Genomic DNA, 20,482 nt, shown 5'->3' on the forward strand with positions numbered 1-20,482 from the left:
AAAAAAAAAAAAAAAAAAAAAAAAAGAAAGATGTTTCAGAAAGGGAAATCAGTATCTGAGTCTACATTGTACTCTGCCATTCCCCACCTAATTAAGTGATTTAATTCCCTTTGAAACTATGAATTTCCACTCCAGAAAGCATCTGCTTATAAAGGACCATTTTCTCTGCCTTATTCTCAATTTCTTTGGTTGTCCTTATTTTTATTGGCAAAAATATCTATTGATATTCAAACAATATTAAGACCAAAGAAAAGTGTTGGCCATATTTACAATTAATCATACTTGTAAACGGGAATTGATGGAGACTACCTGAAATAAAAAGTATTCAAAATTAGAAATTTGGAGTTTTTTTATGATTTGGAGGATCAGGAAGGAAATTCTTGGGGAACCATTTGCATGCATGATACAAATGATCTTTGGAACCTATATTTACCATTCCATTCTTAAAGAACATGTTATCCTTAAAAACATCATCAAATAAACATAAAGAGCAAGCAGATCCATTTCTTACTTACTTAAGGGTCGAGTTCTTAAAACATGGAAAAAATTATAGTTAATTTTTTTAGATTAAATAAATGTAAAACCGGTAACATATTTCAGTTGAGGACAGTGTGAATTGTCCCATTTTCCATATTTCCATAATATAAGCAGTCACAGAAAGGTTTTAGAGAAAATAAAATCATGAAAAGATGTGTTATAAATTACATGTTGAAAGTCACTGGCCATGTCTGGTCAATCTGCAGACTGCAGACCACAGTAGCAGGTTTAGCTCTTTCACTTTTCATCATGTCCATTAAAGAAATTCTCAAACATGAAGTCTTGACATCTATTTGTTCATCAAATTCTAATGAGTATCCTTAGGCACAATAAGTAGGACACTACAGTGAGGAGATGTATTTTACCCAGGAAGAAGGCAAGGTAAGTGAATTTCTTACATGTATAGTGCTCTGTCCACAGAACCCTCTAATTTCCACAATCCTACTTGACACACTCTACAAACTTGATATCACCATGAAGGCACCCCCATTCACAACCACAAAAGAAGCAAGTGAACTTAAGAAGTCTCAGTTACAGCTGGGAGCGGAGGCTCACGCCTGTAATCTCAACACTTTGGGAGGCTGAGGCGGGCAGATTCCAAGGTCAGGAGTTTGAGACCAGCCTGATCAACATGGTGAAACCATGTCTCTACTAAAAATACAAAAAGTTGCCAAGCATGGTGGTGAGTGCCTGTAATCCCAGCTACTCAGGAGGCTGAGGCAGGAGAATTGCTTGAACCCAGGAGGTGCTGGTTGCAGTGAGCCGAAATTGCACCACTGCACTCCAGCCTGGGTGATAGAGCGAGACATTGTCTCAAAAGAAAAGGTCTTAGTTACTTACCAAAAAAGTCGCATTTAAATATGAAGCCTGTGTTTTATCCAACTCACTGGGTAATTGCTCAGAGAGCTCATTATCTAAAGACATAGCAGCCATTAAAAACACAAATACACCTAAAAAAGGCATAGAAAAAATTCGTATGTAACAAACTTCTAATGGGTGTTGTTTTACATGTAGATATTTAGTTCCTCCTTTAACATAAAAATAATTTCCTTTATGAGATATTTTTCATGTTTCATAGTAAAAAAAAAAGTTACCATGTTCTGGTAAAAGCTGTTACATTTGCCATGTCATATGTTCCATCACTTTTAGCAGGAGACTTTTTTAAATGTAAGAGACATACACATTTCGTTTGGTGAGGAAGAAGAAAATTATACTACTATACTTTCTTGGTATATTTATTTGAATTAATCATAGTGTATTAGTAATGTGAACATGAAGGATGCCTTAATACCAATACTGACATCTATCATAATATCTGCACTGTATATAGGGGCTTGTCTGAATGTAAAGATCTAATATCATAATCTTCATGGATTCCCATTTCTATTAGAATTATCAGATTAGGAGGCTGGGACTGGCTGATTTCCATTTCCAAACATCTATGTTAAAAAAATATTTATACGTTATGATTACTGCCTTTTGCAGTTGTGAGTTTTAAATTCAGAATAGTATCACCAAATCCCAGCTAGCCACAACACTGAAAAATGCACACTGCTCTCTAGGATTAATAATCATAAATTCCACGTAATGAGTGTCTTTTACTGAGTGCAAACAGTAGTCAATTTATGTCATTTAACCCTCATGTCCCTGAGTAAACTCTATAAGTAGGTATTCATATCCATTTTACAGATGATAAATATAAAACTTAGCAAACTCGTGTAACTGATCCAAGAATATACAACTAATAAACGTTGAAGCTGGCATTTGACCAGAGTCAGGTAACTCAAAATTCTTGAACCACTAGTTTAAACTATTAAAAACAAAATTAACATGTCAACAGTTATCATAGAAGCTTTTATAAGAGTTTTATTTACAATACTAAAATGTCATTAGTGTAGCAAGCGCAATTACTTCGAATTTCTCTTCAAGTATATTTTACACACTTTGAAACTATCCACTCTTCTTAGAAGATAGCTTAGTGTGTCTGTATTTTGTTTAAATGACAAATCATGAAAGAACTTCCAAACATTGCGTTCAAAACCATATAACAATAGACGAGAGATATCTTGGCACACATATATAATACATAATACTGGCAGATAGCGTTAAACTGCATCTCGTAGTGAATCGCACTGATATTAAAGAGGATGATCAGTTAAGAAGGGTACAACTCTGCTTTCAAATCACGGAAAAACCATCAAATGACTGCATGAACGCTTTTTGTTCTTTTTTTAATTCTTTTTTGTTGTTGTTGTTGTTGTTTTGTTTTTGAGACGGAGTCTCACTCTGTCACCCAGGCTGGAGTACAATGGTGCAATCTCAGCTCTCTGCAACCTCTGTCTCCCAGGTTCAAGCGCTTCTCTTGCCTGAGCCTCCTGAGTAGCTGGGATTACAGGCATGCACCACCACATCCAGCTAATTTTTGTATTTCTAGTAGAAACGGGGTTTCTCCGTGTTGGTCAGGCTGGTCTCGAACTCCTGACCTCAGGTGACCCGCCCGCCTCGGCCTCCCAAAGTGCTGGGATTACAGGCATGAGCCACCACGCCCAGCGACTGTATGAAGTTCTGGAGCAAGTTACTCTAAGCAAGATAAAGCATGACCAACCTAAAGAACCCTCAAACTAAATTTCAAAATTAAAATAATCCCAAAGCACACATTAGTTGAAGACAGGAACACAGTTTAGCAGAATGAGCAACCAGAGTCTTGCCATTCAGTGATTTTTTTTTTTCAGATTTAGAAAGTATAAAAAAATTAGCAATGGGTTTTTTTCTCATTTTGAACTGCAGGCCCAATATTATGGCTGGCAGGTGTCCCTATGATAGAGACGCGTTAGTACCACAGCCCCAACCCCGGACAGCCATACTGCACCTGTCTTTTTCCTTCCAGTGGGTATGAGTGGCATCTCTCCTGAGCATCCCTGAAGATAAGCTCTAGTCAACTGCTGGCCTTAACTTCCCACCTGGGGGGACGCTGAGCCTCCCACAGATTGAACTCTGGCCTAGTTTTAAGTAGAAATCCTGGAGTCAACACTGAACCCCAAAGCCACCTGAAAAGGGAAAGATGGGGGCAGATAATCTAGGCTCACTTCCTGCCCCTGCCCTTGCTAGTGCTCATTTTTGGAGAAATTACCCAACTCTTCGGAGTATTTGTTTGCTACTCTGTAAAATTATAATTGAATCATAAAAATATAAATGGTATTGTGAAGCTGACAGAATGCCAAAAGACTTAACATAGTGGGTTCTCGGTGATTTTTCTTTCCTTCCTTCTTCGTCCCTTCCTTCTTTCCTTCCTTCACACCTGTCACTATATCCAGGGCTCTCCTCTGATCTGCTGGGTGGTAGGACCCAGAGGCTTTAAAGAAAGCACTCGGCTGTCATTTAAAGCTTGCACGCCTCAACCTCCTCATTTGGCTCCATGTCCATGATTGCAGCTTACCTTTACGACTTCTAACCAAGGAAGTGAACACTGGCCACCCTCCTTCTCAGTCTTTTCTGTGGAGTGCTGGGGTCACTGTGAGCAGGCCTGGGGAGGATTTTTTCACTAATGCTGAACTAAATGATGCATTAAATTGGGTGAGGGCTGCCTTCAGGTGAAGATCAAAAGTACCCTGGCTGCCCTAGGAGAGAATGCTTCCCCCAGGATGTTTTCGGCACGTTTCCATTCCACTTTAAATAGCACAGGTGATAAGGACTTTGTGTGCATAACCCTCTGAACCAGCCCAGCAGCCCAGTGTCACCTTCCGCTGCAGAGAGAGAGAAGGGAAGGCTGTGTGACAGGAGATGCTTTAGCTTTCCTTTCAATGTTTTTTCTTCCTCACTCCCCTGTTGGAAGAAAATACAAGCACAGAGAAGGTACCACTTATTTTACCAAAACTTCAAAAGGCACCAAATCCAGGTCTCCAGGTAAGTTTCTGGAGTATTCCAGTTATCTTTGATTATAGTTTCAATTAGGATAAGTCTTGCTAAAATGAGTTAGGTATTTCTCTGTGCCTGCCATGGTCATATAATGGAGATAATCAGTCATTTACTGTACACAGCAGTGCAGGACTGAGAGAAGGCTTTTAGAAGATGTGGGACTCCATCTTTCCAAAGGGTCAAAGGGCAGATAATTTCACAATAAAGGGCAGAGAGACTTGGACCTCAAGGTTATGGGAGAAAACCTGCTATCTGATCAGAGTGCAAATTGCTCTAAGGATTGGCTGTCAATCACTGAAGGATAAGTAGACCATTATATTTTACTGTCTGCTGCTTGCATAGACTAAATTAGAGCAGTTTGTATACTTTTTAACACTTTCTTTGTACCTTATGCTGTTAAAAAAATGAATACAGCATATATCCAGTTTTGCCATCAGAGCTTCAAATACAAAGAATATTGACAGAATATTTTTAGTAATTTTTTTAAAAATCTTCCCTGGCTGTGTAAAAGATAAAGCCGTTTTGTTTTGGTTTGTTTTTTGAACCATACAAACAGAGAGTACAGGAATTCGCCATAAAAATATGGATACCACCTACATCAAGCTGACATATTTCTACAGGTAAATGGTGGAGCAGGGCTTAAATGCAGTTCCATCCAAATTCATACCTCATAGAACATTGCGAAAATTAAATATAACAAAATCTAAAAACTAACTTAAAGCAGTGCCTGGCATGCAATAAGCGCTCAATAAAGAACACACACACGCGCGCGCACACACACACACACACACACACACACACCATTTCTGCACCTGTTGACAGGGCTCCACTCACTATATACTCCATAGACATTAAATACAGCTACTTAAGTGACACAGTAGCCCAGCAGCTGGTTAACCACCAGCAAGTAGAAATGACAGAAGAATGGACAAAGAGGATACAGAGACAGGAAGGAATTGTTTTTAAGGTGTGCTAGCTGGAGAAAAAGGAGGCTCTGTGAGGTAGCCTAGGTGAGGATGGGGAAAACGCTCGTGAAGAAAAACAGCAGGTAAGGGAAATGGTACTGGCTTAGTGGCAAGCAGGAAGATTACAGGATGCAGCGTGAGACTGAGTTCTGCCAGACACTAGACCTTATAGCAGCCTGTCTCTGAGTCTCTTTTTCAGCAGATGGAGGTCATAGGTGAAAAGAGGGTATGCTGAAATTCTAAGTAGAGGCCAGGTGCAGTGGCTCACGCCTTTAATCCCAACACTTCGGGAGGCCGAGGTGGGCAGATCATGAGGTCAAGAGATTGAGACCATCCCGGCCAACCTGGTGAAACCCATCTCAACTAAAAATGAAAAAATTAATAGCTGGGCATGGTGGGGGGAGCCTATAGTCCCAGCTACTTGGGAGGCTGAGTCAGGAGAATTGCTTGAACCCGGAGGCAGAGTTTGCAGTGAGCAGAGATCGTGCCACTGCATTCCAGCCTGGGTGATAGAGTGAGACTCCATGGAAAGGGAAGGGAAGAAGCCCTGAGTGGTTGTACAACAGAAGTAGAAACAAGGTCTCCTCTTCTTTGTTTGCCTTGGGATGTAGCCATATTTCCTTATGACCATATTCCCTGTCTGGCTTGCAGACTACTGTATAGTTTTTATATTTTTTTCTTCTGAAATGACTCACAAATGCTATATTATTTTGCCTTACACAAATTGCTTTCCATAGGCCCAAAAAGCGGGGCTTGGAGCAATATTACAAACATGGCACATCTGCTTTTAATAAATGAAGAAGTATTATAAAACCTTTACTTTGGGGAAACATCCAGAACTTTATCCTGAAGAAAAATTGTATCCATCTGGTCCCATGAGAGCTGGATTTTACATTAAGGAATATTTGTTGGTTGGGTGATTGGAAGGTGGGAGTGGGGAAAAGGGGGAAGTTGTTAGATCCAACACTCATCGTTAAATGGAGTTAGTTTCTAAAAATGTAGCATCCAGAAACTGGTGAGTAATCCTTCTTCGTAGTGCAATATTATGTCACCAGATCTGCTGAGCCAATGCACAATGAAATTAATCCTCCATTTCTGCAAATGCTGGTGATATGGCAATCACAGATGTGCTGAAATAGAAGCGCTCATGCCAGGCAGAGTTCACGAGCCACAGATCTAGCCCGTTGTCACATTTCCGGCCCACACTTCACTCCAAGCCCACGCTATCTGAAGGGAGGAGAAAGTGGCTGAAGATCCACTTACCGGCTTTCCAACCCTATGCCACCTCTTTCTCCAGAGTTGTTATTGTACATTTTCGCACATTATTTTAAAATTTCCAGCCAACTTGGCAACATGCTAGTTATGAAGACAGTATGTGGTGGGGTTTGGGCAGGAGAAGTGAGAGTAGGGAAGGGCAAAGAACTGACATTCATGCACATGGGCTTTAAATGAGGCCTTCTAGATTTAAACTTCACCAAAGCCTTGTGGAGCTGGTGTTACAATTTTAGGCTGGAGGAAACTGCCCGCCGAAATCTGTACAACTCCCAAGCTCTTTCCACTGTCTCATGTTGACCCGGGCAGCATAAGTCTATGGTTACATTCTTCTTCTTCTTTTTTTTTCTTCATTTTATTGCATTTTAGGTTTTGGGGTACATGTGAAGAACATGCAAGATTGTTGCATAGGTACACACGTGGCAGTGTGATTTGCTGCCTTCCTCCCCATCACCTACATCTGGCATCTCTCCCCTTGCTATCTCTCCCCAACTCCCCACCCCCCCCCTCTCTCCCCAACTCCCCACCCCCCACCATCCCTCCCCTACTGGCCCCCAACTGACCCCAGTGTGTAGTGCTCCCCTCCCTGTGTCCATGTGTTCTCATTGTTCAACACCCGCCTATGAGTAAGAACATGCGGTGTTTGATCTTCTGCTCTTCTGTCAGTTTGCTTTCTGTCAGTTTCCAGTTTCATCCATGTCCCTACAAAGGACACAAACTCATCATTTTTGATGGCTGCATAACATTCCATGGTGTATATGTGCCACATTTTCCCTGTCCAGTCTATCATCGATGGGCATTTGGGTTGGTTCCAGGTCTTTGCTATTGTAAACAGTGCTGCAATGAACATTCGTGTGCACGTGTCCTTATAGTAGAACGATTTGAAACCCTTGGAAAAAAAACCAAGAAAGGGAATGCTGGGTCAAATGGAATTTCTATTTCTAGGTCCTTGAGGAATCGCCACACTGTCTTCCACAATGGTTGAACTAATTTACACTCCCACCAACAGTGCAAAAGTGTTCCTATTTCTCCACATCCTCTCCAGCATCTGTTGTCTCCAGATTTTTTAATGATCACCATTCTAACAGGCGTGAGATGGTATCTCAATGTAGTTTTGATTTGCATTTCTCTGATGACCAGTGATGATGTTTACATTCTTCTTCTTAATGATCCCTATTGAGTTCCAAAAAGGATGCACTAGGCAAAAGGAATTTAGGGTCAATATAGTTTCATAACCCAGTCCAAAGAATGGCAAAGTAAAGCAAAAGTTACTCTTAACCCACTGGTCCAGTCCATGATGGCTGTTCGTGACTACTATGTGACGTCAATGGTGATCTTTTCAGAATCCGGCCACATGCTCATGGAATCAACACCCAGCCCCTCAAAACTCCAGGAAAGAGATTCTGATTGATGAAACTTGGGTCACAAGCCCTCTTCCTGGCTAGAGAAAGACAGAATCCCTTGAGCAATATAAGACCCGTATGCCAGGGAGAATTAGGTTGCTGTTACCAAAAAGCCAAAATAAAAGTTGGCCACTAGAATGGTACTTTTAGAACCCTGCGGTCACCCTGTCTGCTGTTTGAAAGTTGTATTACCTCTCCCTCTCGACAGGAAAATGGGAAAGTAAACACCATGAGGGAAGAGATATTGTCTCTCTTGCTCCTCTCTGGAAAGCAAACTTAGCACAGAGCCTGGTACATGCAGGGCATGCCGTAGACACATGTCTATTATTTGAATGGGTCAGGCAAGATTGACATGCTGCCTGAAAGTCTCATCCCGAGACACTAAATGAATTGAGTCTGGTGCTTATTTCAAAGCAAGTGACTTGCAGAGCCCCTGTGAAACTCATTCTTCTATCAGCTGAATCTCAAAATGTATCATAAATCCTAGCAGGCCCAGCAACAGTGAGGAAAAACCTCTAGCCCGACCACAGAAACAACCCTCACCAATTCTGAGGGCTTGGATGGCCAACCCCGCCTCACTTAGGGATTTCCCCTAACCGCTTAGGGGGACGTTCTCATTTCACTGAAAATCATTAAACACCCTCTATTTTTAAATAACTTACGAATCTTAGCGACCACAAACAAGGCGATATCTCTGTCTCATGTATTCATGACTGCCTTAGCTTGTGTCTGAATGTCATAGAAGAAAACCTCTTTTAATTGGGAGGCTGATACACTTTTTAAAATGAAAATCAGAAAGTAAGGATTTCCCCCACCTCATTTTTATCAACCCACTACCTACTGAAAATGTCATGTTTGTGTTTCTTCTCATTGCCTTGCTGTGGAGCTCTTTGAATTAATGGAGAATGTCTTATTTCCTGTTCTATCCATAGCACCTAGTACAGTGCCTGGCACACAGCTGATGCTCAATAAATAGTTGTATTTAATGAATAAGAACATCAGTGTGCTTTTTCTTTAAGTCAATATCCAATGTATACAACCAATTGTTGAATGCCAACTCTGTGCTGATCAGGGCACTGTTAGAAACCTAGAGAGATGTGCACTTGACATTTTTGTTAACCAACATTGTTTTTTTCTCAAAGACGCTGTTGGTAGAATCTACAGTGAGAAACATTAGTAAGGAAAAAAACAGGTTTTTTTTCCTTACTAACGTTTTCTTTACTAGTGAGTGCTTTTTACCGGACTCAGACTCCCAAAGTGCTGGGATTACTGCAATTACTGCAGTCCCCAAATGGCGCTGAGTGGGGAGTGCTTGGCAAGTTAAATGTCTAGTAAAGTCATTCAGCTAGCCAAGGACTCCCCACTCTGCGCCATTTGGTAAGTGGCCTCTGGGGCAGGACCATCATATGATGACTTTCACGGGCTCCAGGCATTCTGTGGTCCCTTCTTCCAGAAAATAAGTAAAAGTTATACTTTACAACTGTACTAGTATAAAGATGAATATAAACCAGGCTGAATTCATCATCATATATTTATTATTATTAGGTTCATTTTTTTTCTTTGTTTTAAATGTAATTTAAAAATTAAGTTCGTTGCAATGGCTCACATCTGTAATTCCAGCACTTTGGGAGTCCGAGGCCGGTAAATCATGAGGTCAGGAATTCAAGACCAGCCTGGCCAACATGATGAGACCCCAGTCTCTCCTAAAAATACAAAAAATTAGCTGGACATAGTGGTAGGTGCCTGTAATACCAGCTACTCTGGAGGCTGAGGCAGGAGAATTGCTTGAACCCAGGAGGCGGAGGTTGCAGTGACCCAAGATTGCACCACTGCATTCCAGCCCGGGCGACCCAGTAAGACTCTGTCTCCAAAAACAAAAAATCAGAAGTATCACAGACCCCTTAGACACTGCCTGCTGCACCTAATGGATAAATCAACGTGCTTTGGGGGACGTTTGAATGATACTATTTCCCAACCAGACCAAGTTCTCCTTCTCCCTCCTTTTCTGATGGAATAAAGTTTCAGCCCAAGGAGCTGATGTAGGCTTTCTTGTCGGAATCCTACAGAAACTCAGAAGACCTCTCCTTTTCTTGTCTAACGTAAGAACACTATGCTGAGACCTACAGGGGAAATCCCTACCTGCATTAACCTTCTGCCAGACCCGAATCATGCTAACTCTTATCTTTTCTGTTGCTAAGCTGTGGGACTGTTATGCCTCCCCAAATCCCCAGAGCCCTCCTCTTGTTTATGCAGACTCCAATTAAGCCAGAAATAGAATTTCGCCCTGCAAACATCGTTTAAAAAATGTTAAGACATTCAGGCCTGTGTTCCTGTTCATTATTCTCAGCTGAAACCTAATATTAGTAACAGCATGTACCAAGGACCTGGACCATGAATTAAAACTGAAGTACTTGTACTGGAAAATCTGTGAATACCTAGCCACTTTATTTGGCAGGCACCTGTGGGGACAGGAGTTTGCTCTGTCTTAGACAGCGCTGTCAGTGAGAGTTTCGTAGGAGAAAACTAGAAATCAGTTCTTTCCAAAGGATTACCTGCAGGGGAAAAGATAACCAGACATTAACCTACCACCCACACTCCTCCCTGCTCCGCTGCCATAGACACAGGTTTCCTCAGAAAAGTTCTGGTCCAAAAGTTCTTCCCGCAAACTTGGACTTCCTTCAAGCACTTAGTCCTGTGGGTATTTTAACATGTGTAACATTGATTATTTCTTCATCTACTTTACGCCAACACAGGATGAAAACCTCCTAAGGACAAAGAAACACTTGTATCTCTATCCGATCTCTAGAAAATGTGGGAGAACAGTTACGAACAGAGTTCCTAGACTAAATTCAGTGTAGACTGAAATTCTACCTCTGTGGCTCACCACGTAACCGAAGTGTGATTGCGAGCAAATCATCTGTCTTCCCGGATCCTCAGTTGCTCCTTCTGCAAAATGGAATAATTACCTTCCTGAGTTAATGTGAGGGTCGGGGTAAACGCAGCATGCTGGGTACAGCGTGGTATGCTGTGGCTCGCCATGTAACCGAAGTGTGATCGCGAGCAAATCATCTGTCTTCCTGTATCCTCAGTTGCTCCTTCTGCAAAATGGAATAATTACCTTCCTGAGTTAATGTGAGGGTCGGGGTAAACGTAGCATGCTGGGTACAGCATGGTACGCCGTGAGCACTACAGAAATGGTGGCTGTCATCATCGCCATTATTATACCTCATTAGCTTCCTGCACACGGTAATTAGCACATACTAATGTTTGCTGCATAAGTCACGGAACACGGTTCATGGAGTTATTTGATCCAGGAAGAAGGACAATTTGCTTTGTTTGTTTGCCTTGGTTTTTGACAAGATTAATTTTCTTTTTTTTTTTAATTGCATTTTAGGTTTGGGGGTACATGTGAAGAACATGCAAGATTGTTGCATAGGTACACGACAAGATTAATTTTCACCTGAGTTTTCTCCTTCTTCACTGCATCCTCCCGGCCTCCTGAAGGCATTTTTAAATACCGGATAACAATGTATCGAGGATATTTTCCATTTCTGATGTTTTTTACTTCGCTGAAACAAATTCCCGGCCAGAGACTATCACAACACCTCTTGTAGCAATCAAGAGAAATGTAAACCTGAACATGAAAATAGGTTTGTGTACAGAGGTGTCAAGCTTTTGGTTCTGTATATGTTGCTACAACTTTAAGGATTATTTGGTTTATTTCTTGCAAAGCAACTCACTCACCTGTCCCCTAAGACCAGGTTTTTTGTTGCTTCCTGCACACGTGAAAAGAAAATGCCTTTCTACATCTGCAGAAAACAAGCAGTTGTTGTCATCACTGTACTTGCCCTGTGAAACCTTAGCAAGGCGATAGAGTTACACATTCCGTTCCTTTTAAGAAGAGCAGAGCATTTCAGCTCCAACGATGGGGAGTTGCATCCAGCAGACCTAATAACCTTGGCTTTTAAGTTTTGTGGATTTAGACAGTAAATTATGTTTTAAAATAAAATAATTCAAAACAGTTTTTAAAAATATTCAAAACAGTTTTCAACACCAAAAAAAAAAAAAAGATAAAATAAAAATTAAGGGGTTAGAATGACCTCTGATGAAAACCAATTCATAGGGAAAGGTCTAGTTTCTGTTTTTGTTTTCTTTTAAGCTATTACATAACTGATCGTAGTATGTGGTACAGGAAATAATTTTGCCCATGCACCTGCACAGAAGCACCCAAATCGACGAGTTTGCTTCAGCCATCAATCTGTGGGACCAAAAGCTAAGCCTGAAAGCAAAGGTGAAATAAAATACGAAAATTGCACAGCAGCCGCAGAGGAGCCAGCTATCCAGGGGCCCTGCTGAAACCCCATCTTTAGGGTAGAGTTTCAGACACATTTTGATGTTTTAGTCACCTGACCCAAGCTCTGGAGCCCAATTGGCCTCCAAATTTACAGGCTAAGTAATGATGTAACTAGAGTGTGTGGGAACCAGGAGGATGAGACAGATACAATTTTTCCCAGTCGTTAATGAGACTTGGCTACTAATTCTGCTTGTTCTTCAGTTTGACTACTGGTTATCAGGAAATTCGAACTCCTTAAAGAACATAATGAGTTTATCTATAACTGGGGCAGAATGTAGTCACATTTGTGTAAAATTAAACCACAGTTAACAGAAAATAGTAATTTGTGAAACTCAACTATTTATAGCTGAATTTGATAGCAGATACATTTTAATGTATCTATATTTTGTTTTTCTGTACTCTTTCTTTTTAACTAAACATTATTTACAATATCACTTATAATATCATTCTTATGTTGCCTATGAAAGAAATCCATCAAAATAAATGTGTTGGTTTATCCATGATTTTTCTAATCCTTTTCTTAATCTTACAGCATTTTTGTCTACACAGAATAAATGTTTATACTCAAGTAATTTGTCACTATGGTAACTTTGGCCTTTAAAATGCTGACACTATATCATAGGCAACCAAGAGAAAAAATTATCCTTGTTTGACAAGAATCAGCAGAACCAGTTTGGCAAACTCCAGGATGCCTAGGGAAGAAAAGCGTTTGTTGTTCTAGCAAATACTACCTTATGTCAGGAAAACAAGAGCATACCCTGGCTTCACGACAGAAACAGGAGGTCTGATGCTGACAGCAGAACTTCAGATTTAAGACATTTTTCCTCTAAATGTCCTGTAACACTTCCCTTCCCATCCCCAAGAAACCATTAAGTAATTTCTAATACTCACACAACATTATCTTTCTAATGTGTAGGCGCGAGTTTGTAATAACTTTTATGACTCGTAATCCTACATCTCTTGAAGATAGTCTCACCGTTGTACCTCGCAAGACCTTATCCACAGTTTTATAACAGAAAACGTCTCCAAATGGAGACATTACAAATGGCTATTTATAATGAACTCCCTGCATATTCTTAAATCAATTGAGGTTATATTTTGGTGGCATTCATACTTATAGAAAGTATTTCCCAATCTCAAAATATTTAATCTAGTTAGCAAATGTCTTTAGGGAAGAAATCTCTACAAATCCTTCTCTAACCTTCTCCTTGTTTAAGTGCATATGATGCCGACCACACACACCGTAGATGTAGTGTCTGACGTCTCCTGAACCCTGCGGGGGTGATATCAAACATTAATGGGATTAGTGTTAGAACTGGTGTACACTAGCACACTGTCTGCTGAAAGGCAGACTCGCATGTCCATATGTTACGCAGGAAGCGGAGTCATTTAAGAAGTGAGGTACTCAGGAGGATGCTGTTCAGGTGGTATTTGGCTGGTGAAAAGTAAAGGCACGCTGGATGTATTTGCTCCATGGCACCGGCAGATAGCCATCTACCTGACTCCAGCCCTTCAGCTTCTCCTCAAGAGGCAAGTCAAGTTCGAGATACGCAATTTCACCACACAAAGCTTCCGAAACACAGATAAAAATGATTTAGATCTTCCAGGTGCACCGTAATTCTTGGCAGAAAAAGTTAATTCCAGGTGTGTAATCTCCTAAAGAAATCTGTTGTCAAAGCTGGATAAAACCATCACATTAGAAAAATAAAACTTCACCTACGAACAAAGTGTAAGGGACGGCTAGGAAAACCCTCTGCTCCGTGCAGAAATTACAGCATAAAAGTGAGACTCCCTTTTACTTATGTAAACATCGCTGGGGTTTGGGCAGCATTTCAGAACAGGTAGAGCTGAACATGCACGAGCATATAGAAATATGACATACTCTTGGTGGGAGGTTTGGGGTGGGGTTCTGGTGCCAAGCCAGACTCCAATATACAGACAAAGGAAGAAAGAAGCTGCATTTTACAGCTTACAGATTTGTTTTCTTTATTTTTTCAAGCCTCTGAACCGACCAAATAACTCAATCAACAACAACTAAACAGAGATGGGCCACAGAGTAGAAAATGTCATCACGGCTTCAGTAACAAGGCGGGCCCGGCAGGGGGAGGGACGCCGGCGGACGGTGTGGGGGACAGACCCCGTGTTACAGAATATTGAAGCTTTGTAATTCAGTGCACATTTATTAGTTGGCTTCTCTTTAAGAGACACTTATTTATGACAGGTTTACGGACAATATAGCATGTACAGCACTGAAGTTCTCCCATGGCTTATTTTTATTTCCATATGTTTAGACAAAATACGCATCACATTTAATACGGGTGCTGGCAGCTCTTGAAGCATTTGCCAGTGCTGCATCCTTTGGGAGTTGTTCCCACCAGGTTAATATCCTGTGGGTCACTTAATTTTTAAAAAGCCACATTACAGAGGCATTATGTGATTAGATGTACTGCTTTTACCAGCCAGTTGGGGTGTATCCTCTGCGTCTGGCTCAGAAAGGCTGGTGAGGATAACTTACAGAGACCTCCAACCCGGAGTCTCTGAGCATCCAATGACTGTACAGACACACGGACAAGCAGAGAAAAATGAGTCCTCCGTCTACCATCAGAAACGGCCTTGAAGGCAGGATCTAAAAGGAACAACTTGCTTAGTCAGAAACCGGCCTGAACGGCTGGTAGGAATTGGCTGCTTCAGAGAATGAAGGGCGGTGCTGTTGTACCCTGCACTGGGACTGCTTGTCACAAAATGCTCGTAGTAAATAGACAGCCACGCTCTTTCCACCCCATGCTATCAAAACCAAGTTCTACCCATCAGGGAGTATTTTACTTGAGAATTTAAAATATGCTCTTTGTTTTCTCTGTGAAACATTTTCAGGTCTAAGTATTGGGAAGACCACCCAAAAACAACAGGAAGCATGCTTTTTGAGGGAACAAGAGGAATTTGCCACTGACTTCAAGGACACTTGGAGCAGGATGCCTAGTATTTCCTGCAGGAGTTTCAAATGGCATCCATCAGGTGCAGCGGCTCCAGGCAGCATGGAAGCATCCATCATCAATTATGGTCTACTCCTGATGACCCATGAGGAGGTAATTCACTCAGGCCAGGCCCAAAGAGGTCGCAGGCTACCATGAGGAAAAGAAAGCCTCAAGGGCGTCCAGGTGGGACACGTGTAGGAGGTAGATTGTGAGTATCTCTGATCCCATTCACAAGCAAATAAAAACAATTCCGTCCTCCATGAGAACGAATCTAATTAGAACACATCCCCATCCTTTACAAATTCTGTAGACTGAAAGGCTTGTTTTAAAAATAAAGACATTTGGCCAGGAGTAGTGGCTCATGCCTGTTTTCCCAGCACTTTGGGAGACTGAGGCAGATCTATCACCCAAGGTCAGATGTGCCAGACCAGCCTGGCCAACATGGTGAAACCCCGTCTCTACTAAAGATACAAAAATTAGCCGAGCGTGGTGGTGCATGCTTGTAATCCCAGCTATTTCAGAGGTGGAGGCAGGAGAATAGTTTGGAACCAGGAGGCAGAGGTTGCAGTGAGCAGGGATTACACCATTGCACTCCAGCCTGGGTGACAAAGTGAGACTCCGTCTCAAAAAAAAAAAAAAAAGCAAAAATTAGCCAGGCATGCTGGCATCCACCTGTAGTCCCAGCTACTCCAGAGGTTGAGGCAAAAGAATCGCTTGAACCTGGGAGGCAGAGATTGCAGTGAGCCGAGATCACGCCATGGCACTCCAGCCTGGGCAACAGAGCAAGACTCCATCTCAAAAACAAATAAATAAAAATAAAGACGTTTGTTCAGCCCTTCAAACTATCAACGAGTATGTTCTTGGAAAGGTTCTTTGTCATCAAATATAAATTGTAATGATCAAAGGTGAACTACCTGTCATTGTGTAATAGAAAAAGAATTTGCTAGGAGCCTGCATTGGAGGAGATGAACTGGACAGCACAAAGGGTGCAGCTCTGGGTTTGTCAAAGCAGGAAAATTCTTGACAGCCTCCCCAGAAGTACAACCATGTTCTTATGCCCCGGAGCGGGGCGAGGTCTTAGAGAAGAGAGGCATCTGCAGGCATCACTTCTGAAGTCCTGTTCACAGGGGTGAGCAGTGAGACTCACACGTCCTTCTGCTCAACTACAACCATCTAGCTTTGCCCATTATTTTTTAAACTGACACAAAGGAAAGAAGCAGGGGTGAGAACGGGAGGGGTAGGAAGGCGAAGCATACTCACGTGTCCTGTTATGCCACTTGGCACATTTCTAAAATACCACGGTTCCCAGGCACAAGAGGACATGCGAATATTTTGTTCTTTTCCTTTTTTACTCAGTACTAATAATTCCCAAGGCTGAATAGTTACTGAAATGATTTCCAGTTTCTTGGATTCGTCACTTTAAATTGATAATGGACGGAGCTCTGATTCAAACTGACCTAGACACTTAGATATTCTCCCAAACCGAGCCATCCCCAAGTAGGTCACAGAGCTTCCCTGTGTCCATTTCTTTATCTGCAAAATCATACGGTATCACCTGTCAGAATCACAGATGGTTAAGAATTAAGTAAGTTCATGAGTATGAAACACTTTTAAAACCATGAAGCACTAAAACCAATTCAGTGGATAGTGACGGTTATGAAGAGGATGATGACGGAAATGAGAGAGAAAACAAATGAAAATTCTGTGCATTTATGACATTATGGCTTAGTATGTGTCATCTGAGAATGTCAGTGTTTTTGGATATGCAGGGCTGGGATAATAAGACTTTATGAGCATAATGGCAATCCTCAAATAAAATCTGTTTTAAATGCACAATGTACACTCCCCTAAAGTTTATGATATGCATATTTCTATATTTACTAGCATTATCCAAAGTAGCAAAGGCATTAACACTAGGTGCTGAGCATTTTGCATATTCCGGAAGCCATTCTTCCCTGCTTTGCCTACAGAAGTCGCCTCCCCTGAATGCTACTTGGGAAGGCCTGGTCACGATCATCTTTAGTCCTCTGATCTGACTGAGATAATATCTCTGTTGAAGGTGCTGTGATTTCCAACAAAGGGTGAAATAAACATTTTTCTCAGTATTATTGTCCAAGAGATTTTACTTTGGGCACTCTGGGTCTGTCTCAAGCGGCTGCTAGGTGATGGAGGATGAGAAAGAGAAGGACTGTGTAAAACCTGTGGCGAGAACCAAAAGTATCCCCTAAAAGAAGCCAAGTGTTTTGGGGATGAAGACAAAGATTTAATTTTGCAATATTAATTTCTACTGCTAGCATCAAACTTTATCTTTCTAGGTGTCCGTACATGTCTCTGTCCAAAGTACCCTCCTGCTACTAAGGCAAAGGAAAAGCATATTGATTTTTCTGCAAACTTGCACACTTTTCCTTCAAGGTGGCTGCTTGGAAATCTATTCCAGTTGGAAGCTATATCCTGTTTTGGTAGCTGAAGTTGACAGGAGAGCTTTAATTAATAAGGCATTCAAGGACAAAGGTAGCAGGCCCAAACCAGATGCAGGGGCGTCTTCCTGTGGTTCTGAAAAGAACGACGATCATTTATACTCTACCTTGGTGCTCAGACAGAAGAAATAAGCCTAGAGCTATGAAAAGCAATGATATCTACCAAGATACGAGAAGTACGGCATGCTGGATGAACGGAGTGGTATTCTCCCTGCTTTCAGATAAGTAAACCAAGAAGCAGAGCGCATGAATCACTCTGCAAATGGAGGTAGAAAGACTGTTCCCTATTTTCTCGTCCATCTTCAATATCCTGCGCTGGGATTTCAAGAACACTTGAACACTTGAAATCCTCTTGCTTTCCTCCTCCTGCCCATTATACTCCTTCTCTGCAGTGGGCATTTTCAATGCTGCTGCCAGTGCCTCTGAATCTGCGTTCTAAGCGTCAGGCCTGCCAAGGTTTGGTGCCCATCCTGACTCCCCCTGCTGGCGGATTTCTCTTCAACCCGAATTCAAAACAGCGGAACACAGTAACTGCTGAAAATGTTTTTCAAGTTAATTCACATCACAAAAGAATAGGTCCGAAGAAGGAAGAAAGCTAGAAGGTGAATTTCCGTTGAGAATGTAACTCACCGTCATATAAATAAACTGGAGGTTTAATTTTTTTCTAAACCAGCCTCTGGGGTCAGATTTGTGAAACATGAAGTAGACACGTTGGAGTAATTTTTCCCCATTCCCTTCATGTTCCCACACCCCTTTTCATTTTTGTGGCTTGTGGTATTTCCCTTTGTCTCTCAGCTCTAGACTTCTACTTCATAAGTACTAATAAAGATTGTATGTTATCCTTAAACAGTGGCAGCATTCCCCACCTGCTAATTGCTTTATTTGTACTCACTGTTTCCGCCCTCTCATCAGCAGAGGCTTTAGTATAAAGGGCAATGAGGTAGAACGTGATGAGGCGAACAGGAGCCAGCCGAGTGAATGCTTCCATAATTACACAGTAGCCTGGAGTAGCTCTTCTCAAATCAAATTATGAGCCTGGATTACCTAAAACTCTCAGGACGCAGCCGGGTTTTCATTTGTCTGTAGGTTACAGTCGACAGGCAGCCCTCTTCCCTCTCGACATCATCCTTCACAGAGATCATCAAAGCTCAACGCAATGAGATGCCACAGAGAAGGCCATTTTCTTCAATGGCTCGCCTGACCCCATGTGTTTTACAACTTATTTTTTTTTAATTTAAAATAAACTTTTTAAATATGTTTATAACGACCTCTGTCATTTGCATATCAAAGTTGATTCCCAGCTGAGCTTATTCATGATTCTTTGGCAAATATTTATGCCTCGTCAATGTCCCCACCGCCCACAAGGCAACAGGAACAAGAGTCAATGTTTGGATCCTTGTTTGAACACCTGACTACACGCTTGGAACTGTGCACTGCGCTGGAAATATCATAAAATGAGAGGACCAGACTCGAGGTGAGGCCATCTGGAACAGGGGCACAGATCTGATGCTGGCTAGCTGTGGGGCCCCGTAACACCGTTCACTTCTCATTTTCTCCATCTGAAAGCCAAAGCAATTGAACTAGATAATCTTGAAGGTACCTTCTGGTTCTATGGTCTCATAGACTCAGCACAGTACTGCATGGATCACGTGCACAGGAGACTTAGCACGTATTTGATTGCAGTAGCTAAGCAAAGCAAGATAGCAATCTATTCCTCAAGTGGTTTAAATGTTCATTAAATCAAGATTTGATGTGTCCAAGATTTGGTCAAAAAGCGAACAAAATATGGTAAGCTTTGGTTGGGTAATGCCTCCTAGAGAGAGAATCCAGGTTCAAATCCTAGCTGTGTGCAGTGTTGGGGTCAGTCTATAAAACTTCTGAGAGGGAAGGGCTAGATGATCTCTAAAGTTGCTTCCAACCTTGAAATTACAGCTCAAAAAGATAAAATTCAAGCCACCAATTCCTGTATGTAATAGTCAGTGCACTTTATCTTCTTGGGAAAAAAAATGGCTATTTTCATGAATAATTGTTTTAAAAATTCTCGATTCTGTGGCATTCTATATTAAAGATTTTTCATTTGGTTTAAAATAAGTATTTAAAAAGGACGTAGTGATAGGGAAGACAGGTAAGATTATAACCATTATGAAGTTAAGATACTTTTTCAGATATAGGGATGCATTCTGATATCACATGCCAATTTGTTAAGGTGGCATTTAGATATCACCAGAAAGGTAATGAGACTTTTGTCTTCATGGATAATACCTTAATTTAGAAAGTTATACCACACAGAAATTAAAATACTACTCATATTTTTATTTTTTTAAAAGGTCATGTTTCCCATACTTGAAAAAAAAAAAACTACTCATTAGCTAAAATTTACAAAATAAACTGAGTTTTAAATCGTTTCCACTTGAGAACTAAAGGACTTTGTTAATGATGCAAATTTAATTTAGTTGTATATATTATTTTTCTTAATTGAAAAATGGTAAGCATAAGTGCTAACACCTTCTAAGTACTTCTGTACTTACTTAAAATACAAGCTATATCCACAGGACTAACCCACCCAACAAGTGTGGTATCAATAAAA

General features: G+C 41.2%; 1 pseudogene; it reads right to left on the reverse strand.

Moving 5' to 3' along the window:
- Positions 1-11,131, reverse strand: part of LOC108311053 — a 27,874-nt pseudogene extending 16,743 nt beyond the window's left edge.
- Positions 11,132-20,482: the final 9,351 nt, after the last annotated feature.

The sequence above is a fragment of the Cebus imitator genome, unplaced genomic scaffold, assembly GCF_001604975.1.
Source record: "Cebus imitator isolate Cc_AM_T3 unplaced genomic scaffold, Cebus_imitator-1.0 Scaffold111, whole genome shotgun sequence".
Classification (NCBI taxonomy): Eukaryota; Metazoa; Chordata; class Mammalia; order Primates; family Cebidae; genus Cebus; species Cebus imitator.